The 22,433-nt window shown below is 42.2% G+C and overlaps 1 protein-coding gene and 1 long non-coding RNA gene across 6 annotated transcripts in view; one reads left to right on the top strand and one right to left on the bottom strand.

The window, feature by feature from the left end:
• Positions 1 to 22,433, bottom strand: part of CTNNA2 (catenin alpha 2) — a 1,139,605-nt gene that overhangs the window by 530,211 nt on the left and 586,961 nt on the right. The gene's annotated exons all lie outside the window — the stretch shown is intronic.
• LOC116526973 lies at positions 1,395 to 17,681 on the top strand. The gene is made up of 2 exons (XR_004258328.1): positions 1,395 to 1,635; positions 12,847 to 17,681. It is a non-coding gene; the product is annotated as an uncharacterized LOC116526973 (long non-coding RNA).

The raw sequence follows: 22,433 nt of genomic DNA, 5'->3' as shown, positions 1-22,433 counted from the left end.
TCTAAAATAAGGACACAATTCACAACTTTATAATTATTAACAAAATAACGCAAGATAACATACTGCCCAGCCCAGTTCCTGGCAACCTAATAGATATTCAGTCAATGATCGTTTCCTCTAGACCTCAAGGTACACGTCCTTTAGTGAAGAACAAGATAACTCCCAGTTTCTGACTGGGCAGTTGGAACTAGTGGGTAGCTCTTTCCCTATTGAATATGGCACCTTCATGTGTATTAACAAAGTACCCTGCTTCAAGGCACTCTCCTATTGTATGCTGGAATGATGTAGTGATCACTATACAGATTTTCAATGACAACACTGTGAATGGGACCCTACAGTAGTGCAGTACACACACAATCAACCATAAAAAGCAGCTCTTATCAAAATGCACACTGTATTAATTCAGATAAAAGAAGGAGTAATACAGGCTAGACTAGTCAACAACAGTCACGTTGACAACCACGGCTTGAGTTTGATTTTAAGTTGATGAGAACTGGTGGAGCAAGTAAAATAAGCATTTAGCAAGCACCACGGGTGGGAAGCCAGGAGAGCCCTTGAGTTGGCCAGCCCTTGAGTTCTGACTCAGTTCTCAGAAGAGCTCCCCATGAATAGTCCCATATTGGGTAATTTGATTGAAGAGCCACACACAGACCAACTCCACATACAGATGAGAGCATGTGTTTCCATGCCAAACGGAAGGTTTTTAAGAAGCAGAGAACATAATGCTGTACTTGGCCATTTTCTAGAATTCAGAATACCAAACATTTTGGAAGTATACCCCCCAGTGACAATGCAGTGCTGGCATGCAGATCAGAGGCTCTGTATGACAGAGGGGATCCTGGAAGTCAGTAAGTTTGTTCTTTTTTTTTCATTTTTTTGAGACTGAGTCTTGCTCTGTCACCAGGCTGGAGTGCAGTGGTGCAATCTCGGCTCACTGCAACCTCCGTTTCCTGGGTTCAAGCCATTCCCCTGCCTCAGCCTCCAGAGCAGCTAGGACTACAGGTGCACACCACCAGGCCCAGCTAATTTTATTTTATTTTTTTGTATTTTAGTAGAGACAGGATTTCACCATGTTGGCAGGAGGTTTTTGATCTCCTGACCTTGTGATCCACCCACCTTGGCCTCCCAAAGTGCTGGGATTACTGGTGTGAGCCACAGGGCCTGGCCCAATAAGTTTGTTCTTAAAGCTTCTTTCAATATGACAGGGCAAATAAAACACCCTGTACATCGAACAATCCTAAAACTGGGACTCACTTGGACTTTATCATCATCGAAATCAGCATGTTTACTTTACTGACCAGGGTCAGTAGGTGAAGGCAGCTTTTCAAAGGGAAGGATGTAATGAAGTATGTCAGATAATTCCTTTTAAGGGGTCACACAGGAATTCCTAAGCCCAAGTTGTTTGCTAACTAAAGAACTGGTTTGTGTTTTGTTTCTGTGAAAATCTACACCCTTGGGAGCAGTACCTTTGTGTTAACATCTCCTAAGTGTGTAAAGAAAAACACAGGAACCCGTGATTTCAAGGAAACACGGAGTAGATGAGTGCAGGATTTGACGAGTTCGGATCCCATTTTGAGGCGTCTTTCTGCCAGAAACCACCTGATGATCTTGGGAACGCTACATGCCATCCCTAAAGTGAGTAAAATCAGCAAAATGGGAGACAATATTTATTCTGCAGACTACCTCATCTAGAATGTTCAAATTGTAGTCTGAGGAAGGCAGATCAATTTTATCGCATTAGTAAAACCTGATGAAACAATATTTGCCTGGGATGTAGGGTTGAGAAGGATCCTGAGTCAACGGGGATGGAGGAGAGGCATGTGCCAGGCATGGGGGACAGAGGGTGGCAGCACAGCTATTTGCCATCACTGTCATTGAGAGTGGACTTCTCTTGAGTCAGTTTGCCAAGGGAATAGGGTAGGGGCAAAACAGTATTTTACTGGGTGTTCTGGTTAATGTGGGTCCTGATGTTTGTTTCTTTGTTTATTTTTAAGATGGAGTTTCACTCTTGTTGCACAAGCTGGCGTGCAATGGCATGATCTCAGCTCACCGCAATATCCACCTCCTGGGTTCAAGCAATTCTCCTGCCTCAGCCTCCCAAGTAACTGGGATTACAGGCATGAGTCACCACACCCGGCTAATTTTGTGTTTTTAGTAGAGACAAGGTTTCTCTATGTTGGTCAGGCTGGTCTTGAACTCCCAACCTCAGGTGATCCTCCTGCCTTGGCCTCTCAAAATGCTGGGATTATAGGCATGAGCCACTGCACCTGGCCTGGGTCCTTATATTTAAACACTAGCCTATACTCACATATTTGCTGCATAAGGAACAAAACTGTTTCCCACGTGATGGGCTTCTTAGGAAGATCAGTGGAGACCACCTTCCTCAGGGCGCCAGAGCCATGGCTACCCAAGGCTCCTCCCCTCTGGGGTCCTCATATTTGATATTCTACTACTAGATGTTTCATTCCTTTGGTTTTTTACTCTCCTTGATTCTCATTAAAATGAAAAGTCTTCTGGGAGGAGTAACACATTCAACCAAGAAGCATAAACCTTATCGAATGTCCCTTTTCTTCTATCAGGACTTGCAAGGCAACGGGTCTGCTAGGTGACAGCGATGTAGGAGTTTTTCTCCACCCCTTCATCAGACCTGTGACAGGGGTACCAGCTTACTCAGCCCACTGTACTCAACCTCTTGCTGGAGGAAGCACCCAAGCAAGCAAGTTCAGAATCTGCCCAGCCGCTTTGGGATCTAGCAGGAGCCGGCTCCGTGCAGGCCCCATGGCGGTGCACAGGTGGGGTGCCTGCAACCCCCAAAGCCTGAGAAGGTGTGCTACAATGCTCTATTAGCACTGCCATCCATGGACAGCAGTGTGTTATCAGCTCAATGGGGTGTCCTGTGGGGTGGCTGCCCTCCACTGGCAAGGACAACGGGCCAGTGTGACAGCCTTTTTTGGGTACCCACACTCAGTGAGTCCCAAGCTCAGTTCAGCATCCAAGAAGAATGAGGTTGCCCAGACACACAAAGGATAGTGAAGGCAGAGAACTTTATTAAGCGATGGAAATGGCTCTCAGCAGAGAGGGGAGCTGGAGAGGAGACAGAATGGGCAGGTAATCTTCCCTGAAGTCTGAACATCTCTGACTGGCTCTTCTCCAATATTAAGCCATCTCTCCTCCTAAGGCCAGCCATCCCTCTGACATCAAGTTCCCTCTCTACAGTTAAGCTGTTTCTCTTTTTCCCGAGTCTGCAGTCTTTATAGGCAAAAGATGGGGAACAGGGCAACCCATAGGTAGTTTTAGAAAAGGCAACAATTGGTAAAAAGACATTATTTAGAAAGAAACAATCAGGAGAGAGTAGGCACACAAGGACAGAAGTCCGCACTTTGGGCCATGGGTTTCATGCTTTTCAGCTGGAAGGTGGGACTTCACCAGGGACCTTCCCTGTCTGCCTAGAGTTTCTCTGCTTCCTGTCTCTATCAACAGAGCCTGTTGGGAGTGATGTGTGGTCAGAAAGGATAAACAGTAATGACCCACAACTTAGCGGAAGGTGAGTCTCCTAGGCTAGTGCTCAATACCATGCTCAGCACAGTTCTCACACCAGTACCTGCTCAAATAGGGAATGAGAAGTAACTTTTCCCTGCCGGGGCCCCTGAAGAACAAGCATTGTGTGTCCCACTTCAGTACCGAGACTCCTGCTGGAATGTGTGGGACAAGCTGACAGTGAATCTCCTGGCCTCATCTTACTCCTGGTGCCTCTCCTGGAGTTCCCTCCTGGAGAACCTCAGCAGCATTAAGAATCTGGAATTTCAAGCACCTGCCAGTGAATGGCAGACTCCAGAATTTCCTAAGAATTGTTCATCTGAGAACGTGGGAATTAAAGGTGGAGGTGCTTGGAATGTATGAGGCCTTAGAATGTGCAGTCAGGGGGGCGCCTCTTACAGAGATCAAAGGGTAGAAAGAGACCAGGAAAGACCTACTGCTTGTGGAGTGTGTTCTATGCCAGGATTAATCATGCTCCTTCACCCTCACAGTCTCTTCACTTGGCAGAGTTAACCATCCTCTGTTCCAGAAAACCAAAGACTAATTTATTCACAGATACACATAGCTAGTATAACCCAGGGTTGCTGGGGTTTGGGTATGCATTATTGTGAAAAGGTCTCATTTGTGACTGCTGTACCGTGAGTTCTTGTTTCAAAACTGTTCTAGGAAGAAGCTCAGCCCTGGAAAAAAACAAAAACTGATGGGAGCCAGAGAGGCCTGTGTTGGAGACGAACTTTGGCGAACTCCGCTCATTACCATACTAACCTCCAAGCTCAGGGAGAAGCTTGTTTTCCATTTTCTGTGCATGTGATGTATGTAGAGGCAGGATTGGCGGCTGCGCCTGTGCTTCCTATACTCCACCTCTCCATACAATGACTCAGTTTACCAGCCAAATAAAAGAACCGTGTTCAGCTTTGTTAGAGGAGGCGCTGTTTTAGGACCTGTCCCTGGTATCCTCCTTACTTGTGGCAAGTAGTAAAACCCCCTGTTCAATCTCCTTGGTTATCATTGGACGGTTACTTGCCAAGCAATTGAACCAACCTGTTGCCTGGGTAACACTAGTAAGTGAGAACAGGTGTGACTCTAATCTCCCAGACCACCTTCTTTTCCCTGCAGGCAGATTGCACGGTAAGGCCTGGGGTATAACACACACATGATTCTAGCACAAAGAAACAGAAATAGGGGCCTCATAAATTGATTTGTTGATTGTAATTCTGGTTTTTAGATGCATTTTAAATTCAATCCTTCTTTTCTTTTCTCTTTTTTTTTTTTTTTTTGAAACAAGGCCTCATTCTGTTGCCCAGGCTAGAGTACAGTGGTGTGATCCATCACGGCTCACTGCAGCCTCCATGTCCTAAGCACAAGGCTTCCTCCTACCTCGGCCTCTCAACTAGCTGAGACCACAGCCATGCGCCACAATGCCTGGCTATTTTTGTTGTTGTTGTTATTCTTTATAGAACCAGGGGTCTCACTATGTTACCCAGGCTGGTCTCGAACTCCTGGTCTCATGCAATCCTTCTGCCACAGCCTCCCAAAGTGCTGAGATTACAGGTGTGAACGAATGCAGTCAAGTTAAATCTTTAACAGTGATAGGAAAAGCTTCATGTACCTGATATACCCTCTGCCTAGGCAATTCTCAACTTCTGCTGCCATAGAAGGAGAACACTGGCATAAATAATTCACAAGAGCACTTCTTGTTAGATTTTCTCATACTTTAATTAGGACTACATATAGTTTCATAGAGAGGCATGAAATGGTCTGTCACATGTAGGCCTGGAGAGCTGATGACTCACTCTCTACACATGTGTTGGATTCAACATGATCAATCATTCTGTTGGTGTATTTTCACTGAAAAGAATTCCGCAGAGAATAGCAAGGAGCTGACTGAAATTACTTCATTTAGGCCACTCCTGGATGGCCCCATTACAATTGCTTTCATTTTGCAGAAGCACTAAACTTTCAAGAACAGTAGTGCTCTTGAACATCACACAGCGGCTCACGCCTATAATACCCTCACTTTGGGAGGCCAAAGCGGGCGGATCACCTTAGGTCAGGAGTTCAAGACCAGCCAGGTCAACATGGTGAAACCCCGTCTCTACTAAAAATACAAAACATTAGTGGGTGTGGGGGTGTGTAGCTGTAATCCCAGCTACTTGGGAGGCTGAGGCAGGAGAATTGCTTGAACCCAGGAGGCAGAGGTTGCAGTGAGCAGATATCGTGCCATTGCACTTCAACCTGGGCAACAAGAGCAAAACTCTGTCTCAAAAAAAAAACCAGCAAAGCTGCAAAAACTGTTGACAATCAGCAAATCTCCTAGCAAGTTTACCATCATCCATTCTGATTCATTATAATCACTGAAATTTTAGGTCACACAAGAGCCATCTGTGAAACAGCCTCCCCAGATGATTAAAACACTCCTGTACAATGTACATTTACAAATTCAAAATTAATGAGAAAACATGTTTAAAAATTGACTATAGCTACCCAAGGGTTTAAAAGCACTTTAAAATGCATAAAGAAATCACTTGGCTATGCAGTCCTCCTTAGTGACAAATAAGTTGCATTACTTCTCAGAATTCCTCCTGCTGAATTAACTTTTCAATGTGTGGGTTATTATGGTTGCATACCAACATCATATCTCAAAAAATATTAATACAAATCATATCCCCCCCACTCCTGGCCTCCAGGCTAATTTCACATCTTTCCAACTCAAGGTAAATGACCCAGAACAAAGCAAAGATATTCCTCATGAATGACTAGTGTAACAACAAATAAAATTGTATTCTGCCAGTGGAAATGGTTTATCGTCAGAAGTTTTTCTAGCACTCTTGGCTGCAAAGACCAAAGAGAGACTCTCTGTAGCATTTTCTGGACAATAGGGCCTTCCCTGTAGGCTGCTCTCCTTTGTTATTTGGATTTGGTCTCTCTCCTCTTTCATCCCACTTTGCCTTCAGTCAGGCATTCCATCTACCTGCCTTTGGCTCAGGAGTCTTTATTAGAAAGACAGAGCGATAGGAGAAGGCATAAGTATTGTCCTCCAAAAGCTTAGCTGATAAATAAGAGTAGCAAAGGCAGGATTTGAGTGGCGAACCAACTCCTGAGCAGAGCTAAGCATATGCTTGAACAGTCTAGCGCTTTGCATATGTTACTGCCTGCAATCCCCTCAACATGGCCATGAGATTGGCAATGTAGTATGACTGCTAGAAAAGTGAGGCTTAAAAACATTATTTAAGCCAGGCATGGTGGCTCACGCCTGTAATCGCAGCGCTTTGGGAGGCCGAGGAGGGGGGATCACATGAGGTCAGGAGTTTGAGACCAGCCGACATGGTGAAACCCCATCTCTACTAAAACCACAAAAATTAGCTGGGCATGGTGGTGGGTGCCTGTAAGCTGCTCAGGAGGCCGAGACAGGAGAATTACTTGAAGCTGGGAGGCAGAGGTTGCAGTGAGCCAAGATCACACCATTGCACTCCAGCCTGAACAACAGAGTGCGGCTCTGTCTCAAAATAAAATAAAATAAAAACAAAACGAAACAAAACATTATTTAAGCTGCCTGGGGTTACAGAAAACACTATGACTGTATAGAACTCACTCAGTTTTGTGCACATTCTATGAAAATAACACCTATGAATTGGTGGTAGACAGAGAGAAGCCAAGGACTGCCGATTTGGTTAGATGGGGAGTCAGAGCTGATGCATATAGCAGGTACCTTCCACTCAGACTGCTATAGACTGAGTTATACCCCTCTTGGAATTCATATGTTGATGCCCTAACCCACAATATGTCTGCACTTAGAGACAGGGCTTATAAAAAGGCAGTACGGGCGCAATGAGGTCATTAGTGTGGGGCCTTAATTTAACAGGACACCTGTCCTTCTAAGATGATGAAGAGACAGCAGAATTCTCTCTATTTCTATGAGCTAGGCAGAGAGTAAAGTACACATGAGGGCATAGCAAGAAAATGGCCTTTCAAATGTTTGAAAGGCCAGAAGAAAGCTGTCACCATAAACCAAATTTCCTCATACCCCAATCTGGGACTTTTCAGCCTCCAGAACTGTGCAAAAATAGTTTCATTCTTTAAGCTCCCAAGTCTGCAGGGCTTTGTTGTGGTGGCCGGAGATGACTAATAAAGAGATACTATGGTGGCTCACACCTGTAATCCCAGCACTTTGGGAGGCCAAGACGGGAGGACCACCTGAGATCGGGAGTTCAAGAACAGCCTGACCAACATGGAGTAACCCCATCTCCATTAAAAATACAAAATTAGCCAGGCGTGGTGGCACATGCCTGTAATTCTAGCTACTCCGGATGCTGAGGCAGGAGAATCGTTTGAACCTGGGAGGCGGAGGTTGTGGTGAGCCGAGATCACCCCATTGCACTCCAGCCTGGGCAACAAGAGCAACACTCTGTCTCAAGAAAAATAAAAAATAAAAAAAGAGAGAGAGAGACACTAAAAATTGAGGATAGGAGACTCAGTATGTGTGACTGCAGGTCAACGCTGGGGCGGGGCAGCATGGAGATGGCCTCCACATGTGAGCAGGAGATACAGCAGCTGTTCTCCCACCTCACTTGCTGGGGCTCTTGCAGCACTGGCAGTGCTTCTGGAAGCTGCCTGGCCATGACCTGCCTCTGCTACAGAGGACAGGTGTACAGTAAGCATCCCGCTGATAACATATGTCTGTACATGAAGGATGACACCTGAACTCATGTCGCATTGTAGTATTTGCTCTCGGTCTGCCTCCCCATGTCCTGGACTATGATCCAGTCTGTGGAAGTGCCTGCATCACAATCACCCTTTATCCCATCGTCCCTGACACATAGTTGCTTTTAAAATTTATTTAGTGGATTTGGGCAGGGCACAGTGGCTCATGCCTGACATCTCAGCACTTGGGGAAGCTGAGGCCGGCAGATCACTTGAAATCAGGAGTTCGCGATCAGCCTAGGCAACATGGTCAAACCCCGTCTCTACTAAAAACACAAAAATTAGCTGGGCATGTGTTGCATGCCTGTAGTCTCAGTTACTCAGGAGGCTGAGAGAGGAAAATCACTTGAATCCAGGAGGCGGAGGTTGGAGTGAGCCGAGATCACGCCGCTGCACTCCAGCCTGGGTGACAGAGTAAGACACTGTCTCAAAAAAAATAAATAATAAATGTATTTAGTGGATTGCAGATTTGATAACTGAAAATAGGGCAGCCCTTGTCTGCAGGAGGAATCAAAGGACAAGAGAAGCACCAGGGACCTGTAGGAGTGAAGCACTGGTAAGACTGTCCTGGAGAGCGATATGATCAGACGATTTTGGAGATGAGTCTAGCAGCAGCATGTGGACAGGGGCAAGGTGGGAGGACTCTCCAGAAGGCTACTGCCAACACCAGTCAAGAAACACTCAGAGGGTGAATCAGACGGCAGCTCTGGGAAGAGGAAGATACGAGAAACCTTGGAAAGAAACATTAGTTGTAATACTGAGTAGATGCCTTCAATGATTCAACAAATACTCATTGCCTTCCAACCTTATATCAAGTACTAGGAACTGTCAGAGAGACTGCAACTCAAGAGGGAGAAAAAGCACACACACATGGTGCCTGCACCCAGTCTGCTGATAGGAGAGCCAGAAATGAATGAAATAACCACAAACAATTTATAATTAATAGCTATGAGAGATAGCATGCAGAAACATTGCATGGTCCTGGGCTGGGGGCGGTGGCTTACGCCTATAAACCCAGCACTTTGGGAGGACGAGTCGGGTGGATCCCAAGGTTAAGAGATTGAGATCATCCTGGTCAACATGGTGAAACCCTGTCTCTACTAAATATACAAAAATTTGCTGGGCATGGTGGTGCACACCAGTAGTCCCAGCTACTCAGGAGGCCGAGGCAGGAGAATTGCTTGAACCCAGGAGGCGGAGGTTGCGGTGAACCGAGATTGTGCCATTGCACTCCAGCCTGGGTAACAAGAGCGAAACTCCATCTCAAAAAAAAAAAAAAAAAAACAGAGAAACATTGTATAGTCCTATAAGAACCTACAAGAGCAGACTTCCCTAGTCAAGGAAGTTCAGCCACTCCAAGAACCCTGGGGTCCCTCCCTTGCCAACCTGGTGAAGAGGAAGTGAATCAACACCTTTCTACACCCTTGGGAATGTATGTACTTGAAACTCAAGAACAAATAAGATTCCATTGTCTAGTGTATCTCTAACCAATCAACTGTCTCTTAAATACAACACTGGTCACAGGAGGAACCAGAGAGGGGAGACGCTGCTGTGCTGCCCTGCCGCGATCCCTCTCTGCTGCAGAGGACATATGTAGAGCAAGCATCCCACTGATAACACATTTCTGTACATGAAGGATGGTACCTGAATTACCGCCCAAACCATTTTGCTTCAATGATGCCTCCTTTTGCTGTTAGGAGGAGAACTGAGATTAGGCTATCAGGCATAGACTTGATTAAACAAATGCATTCATTTCAGGTTTCTGAATGAAAGTTTCAGAAGAAGCTCATAATAATAAAAAAGAATGAGCTCAAGTGAAAATGTCCATAGTTGTGATACTTATTTTTAATTTTAGGAGTCAGTGTGAGATGGTGTGGCAGATTCAAATCATAATGTACAGTGTCAGCTGTTTCAATGTAATCAATTTGGTTCTTACAGAACTTACGTTGACAGTGTGGGGCTGTCACCTGGCAATCACAAAGCATTTTAGAAAGTTCACTGTGAATGTATTCTCAAGGGGAAATGCATCAAAATGGACATTTTCCAAACCTTTTTGTTGTGGTAGTTAATATGCTAAGGGAAGGGAAATAAAAGAGCTATTTTAAATCCTCTGAAATACCCACTAGGTATTTCTCAAAAAAGTAAAAAGACCGCATTTCACTTGGATATTTTATTTCATGTCAAATGATCCTCTCCTTTCTAATCAGACTTACATCAGCAAGAAGTCCCATAAACACATCAGGAGAGTAAGTTTAATGAGGCTTATGAGAAACAAAGGAATCTGTTTTTATAGCAGGTGTTTATGAAGTACATACTATGAAGACTCAACAGACTCCTAGACTGACAAGTAGAAGTTGGAGAACGATCTTTGCTAAAAATAATGAAAAAATTTCTCAAGTCAAACTTCTCCAAAGTTGGAGGTGGAAGTCGCATGCTCAGAAGATTGTAGGTTTCCACCAGTGTTGATGAGAGTGCTGGACTTTAATTAACCATTTAATACAAGAGATTCAAGCCTCGAATGATGAGTTGCCATGAACAGCCTAAAATGCTGCTTTAAGCACCAAACACCTGGAATACCTTGGGCTGGGTACTATGCCAGGTGCTTCAAAGACCCCTCTTACCTGTTGGAGAATATCCACGTGCCCCAAGTGATGGTGGAACTCAGAAAGTTCAAGAGTAGTCCCATGATATTGACTAGAAGGATTTCAGAATGTGTGGGGGGAAAAAAAAACAAATACAGTAAATAGAAAGTGCTTCACTTGTAATCCCAGCACTTTGGGAGGCCGAGGCAGGTGGATCATGAGGTCAAATGATTGAGACCATCCTGGTCAACATGGTGAAACCTGTCTCTACTAAAAAGACAAAAATTAGCTGGGCGTGGTGGTGTGTGCCTGTAGTCCCAGCTACTCCAGAGGCTGAGACAAGAGAATCACTTGAACCTGGGAGGCAGAGATCTCACCCACTGCATTCCAGCCTGCTAACAGAGCGAGACTCCATCTCAAAAAAAAAAAAAAAGAAAGAAAAAGAAAAACAAAAAGAAAATGCTTGAAGAAGTTTTGTGAAGATACCAAGACTTGAAGGACAGGCAAGATGGTGGCTGGAGAGAACCTTAAAAAGTGAAACAGACAGGATGAGGCCAGACTATCAAGGCTATTAAAACTACTGGTGAGGAATCTGAACTTTAGAAAGCTAACAAGTAAATTATTGAACCAGGAATGAAAGCAGTATTTGAAGAAATATCTGCTTGTTCGAATTCAGGACATGTTACCTATAGTGTCTGCAGACTTTAGTAAGCATCAGTAAAGCCTGTTTAAAATTGAGATTCATGGCCAGGAGCAGTGGCTCATACCTGTAATCCCAGCACTTTGGGAGGCCAAGGCAGGTGGATCATCTGAGGTGAGGATCAAGACCAGCCTGACCAATATGGTGAAACACCATCTCTACCAAAAATTAAAAAAAAATACAAATAAAAAAAATTAGCTGGGCATAATGGCAGTGCCTGTAATTCCAGCTACTCGGGAGGCTGAGGCAGAAGAATTACTTGAACCTCAGAGGTGGAGGTTGCAGTGATTGCGCCACTGCACTCCAGCCTGGGAGACAGAGAGACTTCATCTCAAAAAAAAAAAAAAAAAAAAATGCAGACTCAAGGGCCATAAACCCAAAGACTGTGATTCTGTAGTTCTAGGGTCTGGTTCAGGTATATGATTTTTTACTGTCTCTCTTGGTTCTTCCATCCTCCATCTATCCACCCCCTGAATCTGTAGTAGGTTGTCTCCAGATCACAGTTTGAGAATTTTTTTTTTAATGGAGAGAGTGAAAACATAAGCAAACTTGGTAATTGTTCCTATAATGGAGGCACCAAGAATATGAAGTTTACATGATTCTGCTGAAAATTCTCTAAACTGATCTGCAATCTGCATTTTGGTTACCCCACACACCACACTAGAACTTCTTTAGCTTTCTGAGATGACATTAATATTCAGCCCCTTGCCCATATACCAGTCCTTTAAATCTCCAAAGATATTTAACATGGTTCTCCTTAGTAAATTCATCTCCAGGATGACTGAAATTGGTTGCTTCAAACTGTTTCTCACAAGGGATGATTTCTGACCACTACACACCTTTGCTCACTTTCTTCCTATATCCGCCAGTGTATCAAGGTATTCCTTCAATACCCACGCTCATATGTGAATACAACATGCAGGGTTGTAACTAAGCAGATACAGGACTATCTCCTCCCTTGGTCTGCCGCTTTGTACTTGTTAATGTAACACAAGATCTCATTAGCTTTTTTCTGGGATCCAGAAAACTAAGCTACTAAAAACTCAGCGAGTAAATGGTAAAACTGGTAGAAAAAGAAAATTAACTGAATGAGTGAGGACTTGTTCCTAGTGAATCTGTGTTTTCTAACCACCATTAGAATTGAAGAAATTCTTTCAAGAATAACTTAAAACACATGCATATATTCTTGTCTTCACGTTAGCATTTTAAATTGGTGTTTATAACATATGCATGTATAATGAAATGAAGATTTGAGTTTTAAAATAAGTTATCTGACCCTTATTGCTTGTCCTTTAAATCATCTAGGTTTATCTTATGCCATCCTAGGGAATCTCTGGGTGGAGTAGAAGCTGTCATGACAATAGACGCTGGAGAAGAAGATACAATCTCCTCAATGAGAGACCTTGGCAACAGCCAGGCCAGTAAGGAGTGGCTGCTACTGCTACTGTTTCTTAGACTATTGATTAAGCTACTTGTAACCATGGCAATGATCTTGTCTTCCTGGAAAGGTTAGCAGGGTAGGATGGGCAGTCCACTATGGTAAAAAAAGAAATGTTGAAATGAAGCAGTGCTCTTAACAGTTCTTTTCTCATGTCACTGAACAGAAATTGACAGTTTCTTACCCTAAACTTTTCATCACTCTAAAGAAAATCCACCCAGATTCTTACACCACATTCTCAAGGCAACATGGGAAAGCTTCAAGGTACAGGGAAGAAGGGGACTGAGGTGATAGGTACACAGCTCTTTTCTTCTACGGAATTCGGAATATTGTTTTTATTTGCTCTTCACTACAAAGGGAGCTATCTCTTTGACTCCTACTGATGAGAAATGCAAGTTAATTCTTCTGACAAATATTTGCTATACAACTACTTATTTGCACCTACTCGGAGTTACAACAGCTGAACTGCCTTGTTCTAGGAGGCTACTGTCTAATTGTCTCCAGGCAGGAAGCCCAAGAGAGAAAGTCTTAGAGGAACTCCACTCAAGGGGAATTTCAGTAAATGCAGGGGCAGTTCAAATGCAAGGTGAACCATAATTTACACACATATCCATTGATCATGAGCATTTGTGGCGATTGCTAGAGACATAAAAGTAAATAAGATACATTTCCTGAGCACAAAAAAACTTTTGCCTAATAAAAAGAGAATACAAAGGTAAGAAACATGGGCATATCTAAAATAATCAAAATTAAAACAAAAACGTAACTTAAAACAACAATTTGGAATGGCCAGAGGATCCTGTTTCACAAAGGTTTTGCATAAATTGATTGGGATATGCTCTTGTCTTGTCCAATCTTTCTTCTTGAAACCATCTGATTGATTCGACTTCATAGGTCCAACACTATCTTAAAGCCCAAACCTCAAACTATCTTGTGCTCCATTTTTTCTAATATTCCTGTTATCCCATCACCTCACAGCCGAGATGAGGCTAGGGAGGCTCACTTTGCTCTTGTGGCGTCTCCTTCTGATGTCCCTGGCATAATACCCCTTCAATCTGACTTGGTCTCCAGGACTCTGTCCTAAGTCTAGCCCAGGTGTTCAGTTTGTCCTGGTTTACACCAGGCTGTAGACAGAGAGTATCACGCTGGCTCTAGCCCAAACCCCTACAGCTATCATCAGAATTCTCTAATCATCTCTGCAACCTTCCTCTGTCCTACACATCTTAGCATTTTTGACTGATAAGATAGGGCACAAACCATCATATTAGCTCATTTTCCAAAATTGAATCTGGTCCTGTAGACCTTGGAAAAATAATTATTTCTTTTCATAATAGGCTGTGACTAAATCTGACATGCCGGTGGACAATGGCCCTTAAACCTTCAAAGAAAGCTACAAAACAAGTCGAATAGTAACGAGTCCTATTGATAAATTGTAGCTCTAAGCTGCAAAAGTGCTTATTCCTGACCAAGAGCCCTGCAATTTATTTTACTTCATTAGATGCTGAATCCTTCAAAAAAACTGCTGGAATTCCAAAAGCTTTGAATCTAATTATTATAAGCATGTTTAATCAAACTTTTAAAACTACTTGGAGTCTAATGCTGAAATCTAGATGAGATTATACCTCTCTGACATGCATATGTTAATATAATTCCAAATCTCTGTGAAGACATGAAATAGACCAAACATTTAAGACAAAGCAATAGAGTACATTCCATTTTACAACATTCTCCACAGATAATTCTTGTCCTGGCCATTACTGACATTCTATTCATCTTCTCCAGAAAATCCAATGTAAAGAAAACAAAAAAGAGCATCTTAATAATAGAGCTACAAATAAAAACTATAATCTTAGCTTTGGAAAAGGCTTTGCAAGCTCAATTCATTGTGTGATGTCTGGATTACCTCTACTATACTCATGTCAGGGAATCATCCAACCTACACATGAATATTTTCAGCCTCATGGTGTTGTCAATTCCATCTCTGCATATCCCTGAAAAGGCTTCCGCCTTTTCTTATATAAACTTCTTTTATAACAATTTTGAGCTCATATTCACACATAAGTGCACGCTGCATAAGATGAGGTTCAAGAACTGAACACACAGCCTAATTCAATTTGGAAAGGGCCCCGTGAGCCACTCGGTATATATTTCACAAGTGTCCTCATGCTCTAAAGCCAAGAACAAGTTAACAACAGCTAAATTTCAAATTCTTGCCAGAGGCACCCAAAGGCAGTGCTTCCTCAACTTTTCAGTCCAGGACATCCCTATGATCACTGTTACAGTATTCCTTTGATGGTCACGGTAGTAGCAGGAAGCAGACTCTCTCTATTCTTTAGTTACTTAGTTCAGTCCTCTTCTTGGCCGCACGAGCCTGCATAAGCACTCACTGAGCACATGTAAACACATACACACAAGCACACAGACTGGGTGTTCCATAAGCAAAACTCACACGCATGCATACACCCACAGACACACACATGCACACACACACACAGAAAAACTTCCTTTCTTTCTCTGCTATGGTCACCACCATCTCTACACTTTAACTTCTAAGTTATAACTGGACAAACCTCTCTTGAGGACACCCTAAATGAACATCCCACATCCTGTCAGTTCAACAATGTTTTATTGAAATCCAATATTTTAACACCCTGACTGGATGACAGAAAACACCTGAGCGCATCCTTCCTGGTGAAGGCAGACAGCTGGGGAGAGCTGGGGAGAGCTGGAGAAATCAAAGTCCTCCAGCTTGGAGGGCTCCAGAGATCCACATTTCTCACTTGACACAAAATAACTTATTTTGTTCATGTGGTAAAGAAAGCCTCTGGCTGGCAAGACCAGGACACTGGGACAAGTGTCCTTTGGATCTTCCCTAAAGCAAGGTCTGATGAAGAGAAAGCAGAGTGGGATGGTTAAGTTACAGGCAAAACTCAGAATGAAGGCAGTGGGTGAGGCCAAATGGTGCTTTCACTGCAAAATGGAGTCAGAAACTACAGATTTCCAAGAAATGTCTTAATTTTATTTTACTTTTTTTTTTTTGCATTTTATTGTTTCATTTATTTCACTATGGTGAAAGAAGTGAAATCCTTAAAATAAAAAAGCATCTATGTGTGTAATTGGTTGGAAGGAAAATAGGGCTTTTAAGATCAAGTCTATCATGCAGGCTAATGAACCCCCAAAATGCAAAAGGAAGTGTAGGGTATAAGGGGAGGGCACTACAGAAGAATCTGAGATGCTAAGACCCTGTTGTCCTTTGACCTACGTCTTTGCTTTATTGGTTACTCCTTTCTTTGGCTTCCAGAGAAACCCTCAATGAAAGTGAGAACATAGATTGTCTTTCGAATCTAGTTTGACATTTTTCAACAACCTTCCCACTTTTGCTCGCACAACTCTAGAAGAGAAGAATTTTAAAAACTGGCATGCACTGTGAGATCTGGAATTTACAGAACTCCCCCACTAAGAAAATCAACTTTGGAAAACCCAGCTAAGGAGGGGAAAATACTTCCTCTAAAACGGTACATGCCAAAGAACTTTTCATGGGCCTCCTGGAGAGGGTAATAGGTCTTCCATGCATGGATGTTTGTAGGGTCTAATCAGGATGGGAAACACTGAGTTAAATCGAGTGAAATGGGTTTATTTTCAACTCCACTTAATTTGCTGTTGTCTATTATAAATTTCCAAGCAGGAGTAGGAACCTCATATGCACAGAAACCTCTGTCTGAGAAAGAAGCACTAACAGAAGAGTTACAGGTCTCAGTTCACAGTGATTTAAGCCAGACAAAGTCTCAGGGTCTTTCAAATATGTTTAGTGTTCTTCTTCTTCTAAAGATAAAGTGGCCCAAATGACAGCTCTTGCTTTGCTGAACAACTTCACCTTTTAATCCTTTCTTTCTTTTCTCCCATAATTGAACAAATACCAATTGAGCATCTATGTGCAAATCATCCTGTCTTAATTTAAAACAAAACCAAAATAATAACCAAAGTACCTACTCAAGGCAAATGTTTTTTAAAGAAGAAACAAACCACAGAAAGTATATTGTATTTATTCCCAATATAATAGCTTACATTTAAAGATACAGTACAGACTTAACGAATATGTCTACTCCCACTAATTCCACAGATACATGCTGAACCCATAATATTTACTCATGCAAATAACCAATAAGGGACAAAACAGCTTTAGGCCAAAAGGTGGCCTGGTCCTGTCAACAGGAAGGTTAGCAGTGAGGTTCAGAGGCCAGTCTTTGATTCCAGGCTCAGACGTCTCACACGTAAAATATAGATAATTATATAGTGTTTGCCTTGTAGAAATCATATATGGATTTAATAAGATGATTTCAGTAAAACACATAGCAGACAGTGAGCCCTGAATAAATAGCAAGTATTATTATTATTGGTTATACTTATCAACTCTAGTTTAAACAGGAATTTTATTCCTCCTCCGAAACAGTAGGATGATGACATCTTAAATAATGAGCTTTTCTGAAATTAGGGACACTTTCAGAGGTTTCTTGTCCTGCTGGAAAGCACAGCCACCTTTCCATGAACAAAAATGGTCTCAGAACTGTTAGTTCCTTGCCCCTGAGAACTGGGTGGTCAGCAAGAAGTGAAGCAATTAGTGTGTGATTCCACCCACTCACATTCCTCCTAGTTAAAACTTCATAACTACTTTCAATTGTATGAAAGAGCAATAAAGTGAGGCCGGGGAGAGAGAAAGAAAGAGCTAGAGAGAGAGAGAGGAAAAACCAAGTCTGCCTTACACATCTGTGCCAGGACTGGAATTATAACATCTCCCTCGCTACTCCAAGATGGGGCTGTAAACCAGCCATATGGGTATCACCTTGGAGCTTGTTACAAATGCAGATATCGGGCCCCAGCCCAGAAATACTGAATAAAATCTGCATTTTAATAACATGCCCAGGTGATTTATATGCACATTAATATTTGAGAAGTGCTACCTTAGAGAACTTCCATTTTCCTCAGGGTTGCCAACCCTACTCACTCTAGAGAGCTGCCCACACATGCTAGAGAACTTCCCTATACCCAGAAGGCTACTTTCAAATAGAAGGAAACATAAAAAGCCTCAGATCTGCTTCCACAGGAAAAATCCACAGAGCATTTACACAGACCTGCATACCTGCATACCTGCTTATAAATTAAGCTGTCACACTTTCTGATTTGATCTGTTTCCTTGTAACTATCCTGGACCTCCGTTTCTTACTGGAAACAGACATATACTGCACACCACCACCTTTCTACCTGTTTTTTCAGTATGTAATATTCAACTTGATGGGAGTTGTCCAGTATGTTCAGTGCCCATGTAATCTTGTATCACTTAGGTTTTCAGTTTTATTTCACTCATTTCAGGATACACATAGAAAGCCAGCACACAATTGTCTACACCTGAAGGTATAGGCAATTAGAATTTGCAAGGCTACAATTGCTGACTCACTGTGAAATGCCTTCCCCACTGTTCAGCGTGCCTTTTATAATAGGCCTAACAAATATTACTATCAGCCAAAGGAAGGTTGACATAGCAAAATAAGTGGTATCGGTCTGTCTTATAATAGGATTAGGGCATGGGCCGGTGGGTCTGACTGTTTTGTAATAGCTGCTCTGTTAGTAATCCTCAAAGCATCATCTGGAAATGCATTTGAGTCACTGCATTTATTCTGAAAAGTCTCTGATAGAGATGCTGGTAATCACAGCCTCCCAGCAGTATGTTTATGTTGCACAACCAAATCAGCTTCTTGAGGCCATTTGGAAAATGTCATCATAATGCTTCCTACCTTTGTAAAATGCTTTGCCATTTACCCAGTGCTTTCCTGTACATTACCTCACTTAGCTCCTACCACTGCTCAGTGAGGTTGGCAGGGCAGGCTTCCCCCCAACCCATACATTCCAAGCCTTTGCCTGTGGATAAACTTAATAACCTAAGTTAGCTAGGGTTAGTTTAGTAACTTCAGTTACAAGGGTCAGATGCCTTGCCCAGGGTCCTACGGTGAATAAATGATAAAGCCAGAGCCAAGGCCCAATTCCATGATTCTTAAGTCAGAACCCTTTTGCCCACTGTGTTGCTGATTCCCAAATTTTGATTCTACATATCACAAGGAGGTGTCCAAATAATCAAATCTCTCACCAAGAATTTCTGGATCAAATTAATTGGGTCTTATAATGACCCCGGTTTACCATCTCATTAGTTTGCTTATTATCTCGGTGCCTTTCACGTTTTCAACAGTTTAAATCAGCACAAATAGAAATATGTTGTCTGTGTGCCCTTGGATTATTTAGAACAAATCCTTTCTCCTCTTAAAGAAGGAAGGAACTTTAATTGCCCTTAAACATGTCTGTGTTACATTTAGAAACCTAGGAAATACCTGTCTTTAATTTTAATTCATTTATTCATTTGTTCGATAGATGTTTTTGAGTGCCCACTAATGCCAGAATCTGCAACATTAGGGTCAAGTTCATTTATCAAGGAAGTATTTTTTTTTTAGATTGCCAAATCACCCTAGTCTTCTATCACTTGTAACAAGATGAAGGCTCTGAGGAGGATTTAGAATCACTGATTTCAAGTCAGATATTCCCAATCCTCTGCATATAAAGGTGATTTACAAAACATCTAAATACAGAGCTATGCTTTCTTGCTAAGTTTAACCATAGGCATACATGTCCCATCAAGATCAATTTGAATTTTGTGCCATATTAACTCTCTGAGACAGCCTTTTGCCTTATGTAGATTTAGTCAGCACCAGACCTTCCCTCACCCTTCACTCTTTTTGCTCTTTAATCCAAATCATTAATAAAAATAATGAACAAAAATGAGACAAAGAGAGAACCTTATAACAAGTCATGAAAGACCCTTCTCCATATCACTCCAAGGTAACTTCACATCAATATAGGTGAAGTCAGTGAACTTGAAAAAAAGATCCAGAGACAGACAACATGCAGAAAACAGGGTGAAATAATGGCTTTAGTGAATCCCTATGTTAAACAAACTATGCCTTTTGGAAATCACTCAGCCTTTAGAATTCAACCATTATAGACGGCTGTGTATACATAACTGTGCACCACCACTGACCTTGTATTTTTCCCCATCATTTCTCTCTTGTGCTCGGAAGCGAAAGTTACTAGAACTGTTCAGAAATGTTTGTGTTCTCATTTTGCACCATGGTTAAGATTGGATGTCCCTGCACCCTTTTATCTTTGGCATGGCAATGTGGCCTGCTTTGGTTAATAAAACGTGAGCAGGGGAAATGTGTGACACTTTCGAGGGGAAGCTCTAGGAGACAGTGCATTATATGCCATACTTCCTTCTCCCACTGATGGCAGGAACACGAGTTGAGGACACGAGACTATGGCTACACTCAGCCGCTGTGATGAGTAGAGCCCTTACCTACCAGTATTGGTCATGGAAGATGATTAAGACGTCATCTGCTACATCAAGAGTTTGAAATTTGTAAGATTTTGGTTCAACCTAACTTGGCCTATTCTCACTGACACATCTAGAATAACCAGTGGGCTTTCCAGGCTCGTAAAGAGATATCTGGGTTCCTCTTCTGCCACTTAAGATCTCCTATCAACCTGACCTCAACTTAGCCCTCAAACACTTTTCACAACAATCACTCAGATGTTACTGTCTGCTTCTGGGAATCCCACTCTTATAAAAACTCCACCTTGTAATGTTCCTTTTGTTGGTAATATAGTTGAATGCCATGTCTTGGGAGCCACCCTTGCCTTCACGTTTTTTTTCATCTTCATTCCTGTACCTAAAACATCACAGAACATCACAGGTGGAGGCAAAATATAAGTAATTCCCCTGACCATTTCCTTTGCTTATTTACATAAGTGCCTCAGGAACTGCCAACCAGAGAGTAAGTAAAATAAACCATAATCAGGTAGAAAATTCCCTAAGTAGTTAATTAATGTATTCATGCCAGATTGTCTTATACCATCCTGGAGGTGTATAGAAAGCATGATTTCTCCAGAAATTTGCTTCCACTAATCAAGTCAGTAAGCAATATAATAACTACTTATTATAATTCCTGAAGTTTTCTTTGACAAATTCAACAAGAGCTGTGACTGTGTGTTCTAGGACTTAGAAGAGTATTTTCATACATAATGAGCCAAGGGCAATGGGTTAGACATCCTAAAAGAGAGATTTGGAGTCAATTAAAGATAAAAATAAAAAAGACTTTATTAACAATTAGAACTCTGCAACAAAAGAGCGCACTGCCTGTAAGAAGCACTGTGTGTGCTCTGAGTCAATGAAAATGTCCAACAGAGGACATCTATCAGAAATGTCACAGCAACAGTTCCAGCACTGGGTGGTATTTCTACCAGATGATTACTAGAGTTCTTCCTTCTTTCTTATTCTGTGATTTTATTTCTATTTCCCTGTGTCAACTTCTCAATAGTTCCTGTCGTTTCTTTCTGAGTTGCTCCCAAATCCCATTACAAACAACAGATTAAGGGCAGAGAAAGAGACCTTTATCTTGTCCCGGGTAATGAAGGTCTACCTAAGGAGGTATTTAGAGAATGTGATTCCAGGGGAGCCCAGGAGATTAGGTTGGTGCAGAGGAAAGCAATGGGTGAAGAGCTGCAAATAAAACCTCTTCTACAAATGCTCTTCTCTCATCAAGATACATTACCTCTCTGTGGGAAAGCCACCAAGCTAGCATGCACTATTTTGAGATTATGTTCCACTTCCCAACCTACTGCTAGCATCCCTACATACCCCACAAAGTAATTTCTTCTTGTAAGATCTTGACAGGAATATTGAAAATTCATAAATGTATTGCCTTTAATCCACAATGAAAAAAATACAGCGTAGAGTTTGGTAAGGAAGCCTGTTATTATAGGAAGTAAGAAACAGCAAGTTCCCTTACTCAAATAATACCACACTGAGTTATACACATATTGAAGTAAGAATATTCCAGCAAGGCTGTAGACTCTGACAAAGTTCCCAGAAATGATTCTTAAAGAACATCTTCATTGAAAATGAAGAGAATTCAGGAATGCTTCCTTCTTTCATGTTTCTCGGACATTGCCTTATTCCCTAGACATTAAGCCAATATGTTCAATTTGACTGCAGATGCTTAGAATTTCCAGGCCCATCTTCTGTATGGTCCTAACCCCTGCAGGCAAATACAGAAACTTCAATGGTTCTATCTCTCTTTTGTGTCCCCGATTCTCAAAGACCTCTTCTCAGCTTGCCAGTGTGGCAGCCAAGCAGCCTACTGAAGCAGTTAATAGAACCTAGTAGGTTAAAACAATGTTCCCATAACAAAATGTTTCAGTCCAGATCCATTCTGAGTTGGGAGTTTCAAAACTAGTACTGATGAAATTAGTTTTAAAATTCCCAATACCTGTTTGCAAGATAAGACAGTTTGATACAGACTGGACCTCTGAGTGCTTGTCAAACCAAATTCTGTCAATGACTTCACAGCCCAGTCTATTCATGATAATGGAGTTC

This window comes from Sapajus apella, unplaced genomic scaffold (genome assembly GCF_009761245.1).
Source record: "Sapajus apella isolate SASKATOON/1434 unplaced genomic scaffold, GSC_monkey_1.0 scaffold52, whole genome shotgun sequence".
Classification (NCBI taxonomy): Eukaryota; Metazoa; Chordata; class Mammalia; order Primates; family Cebidae; genus Sapajus; species Sapajus apella.
This window is presented reverse-complemented; position numbering and strand designations above follow the sequence as displayed.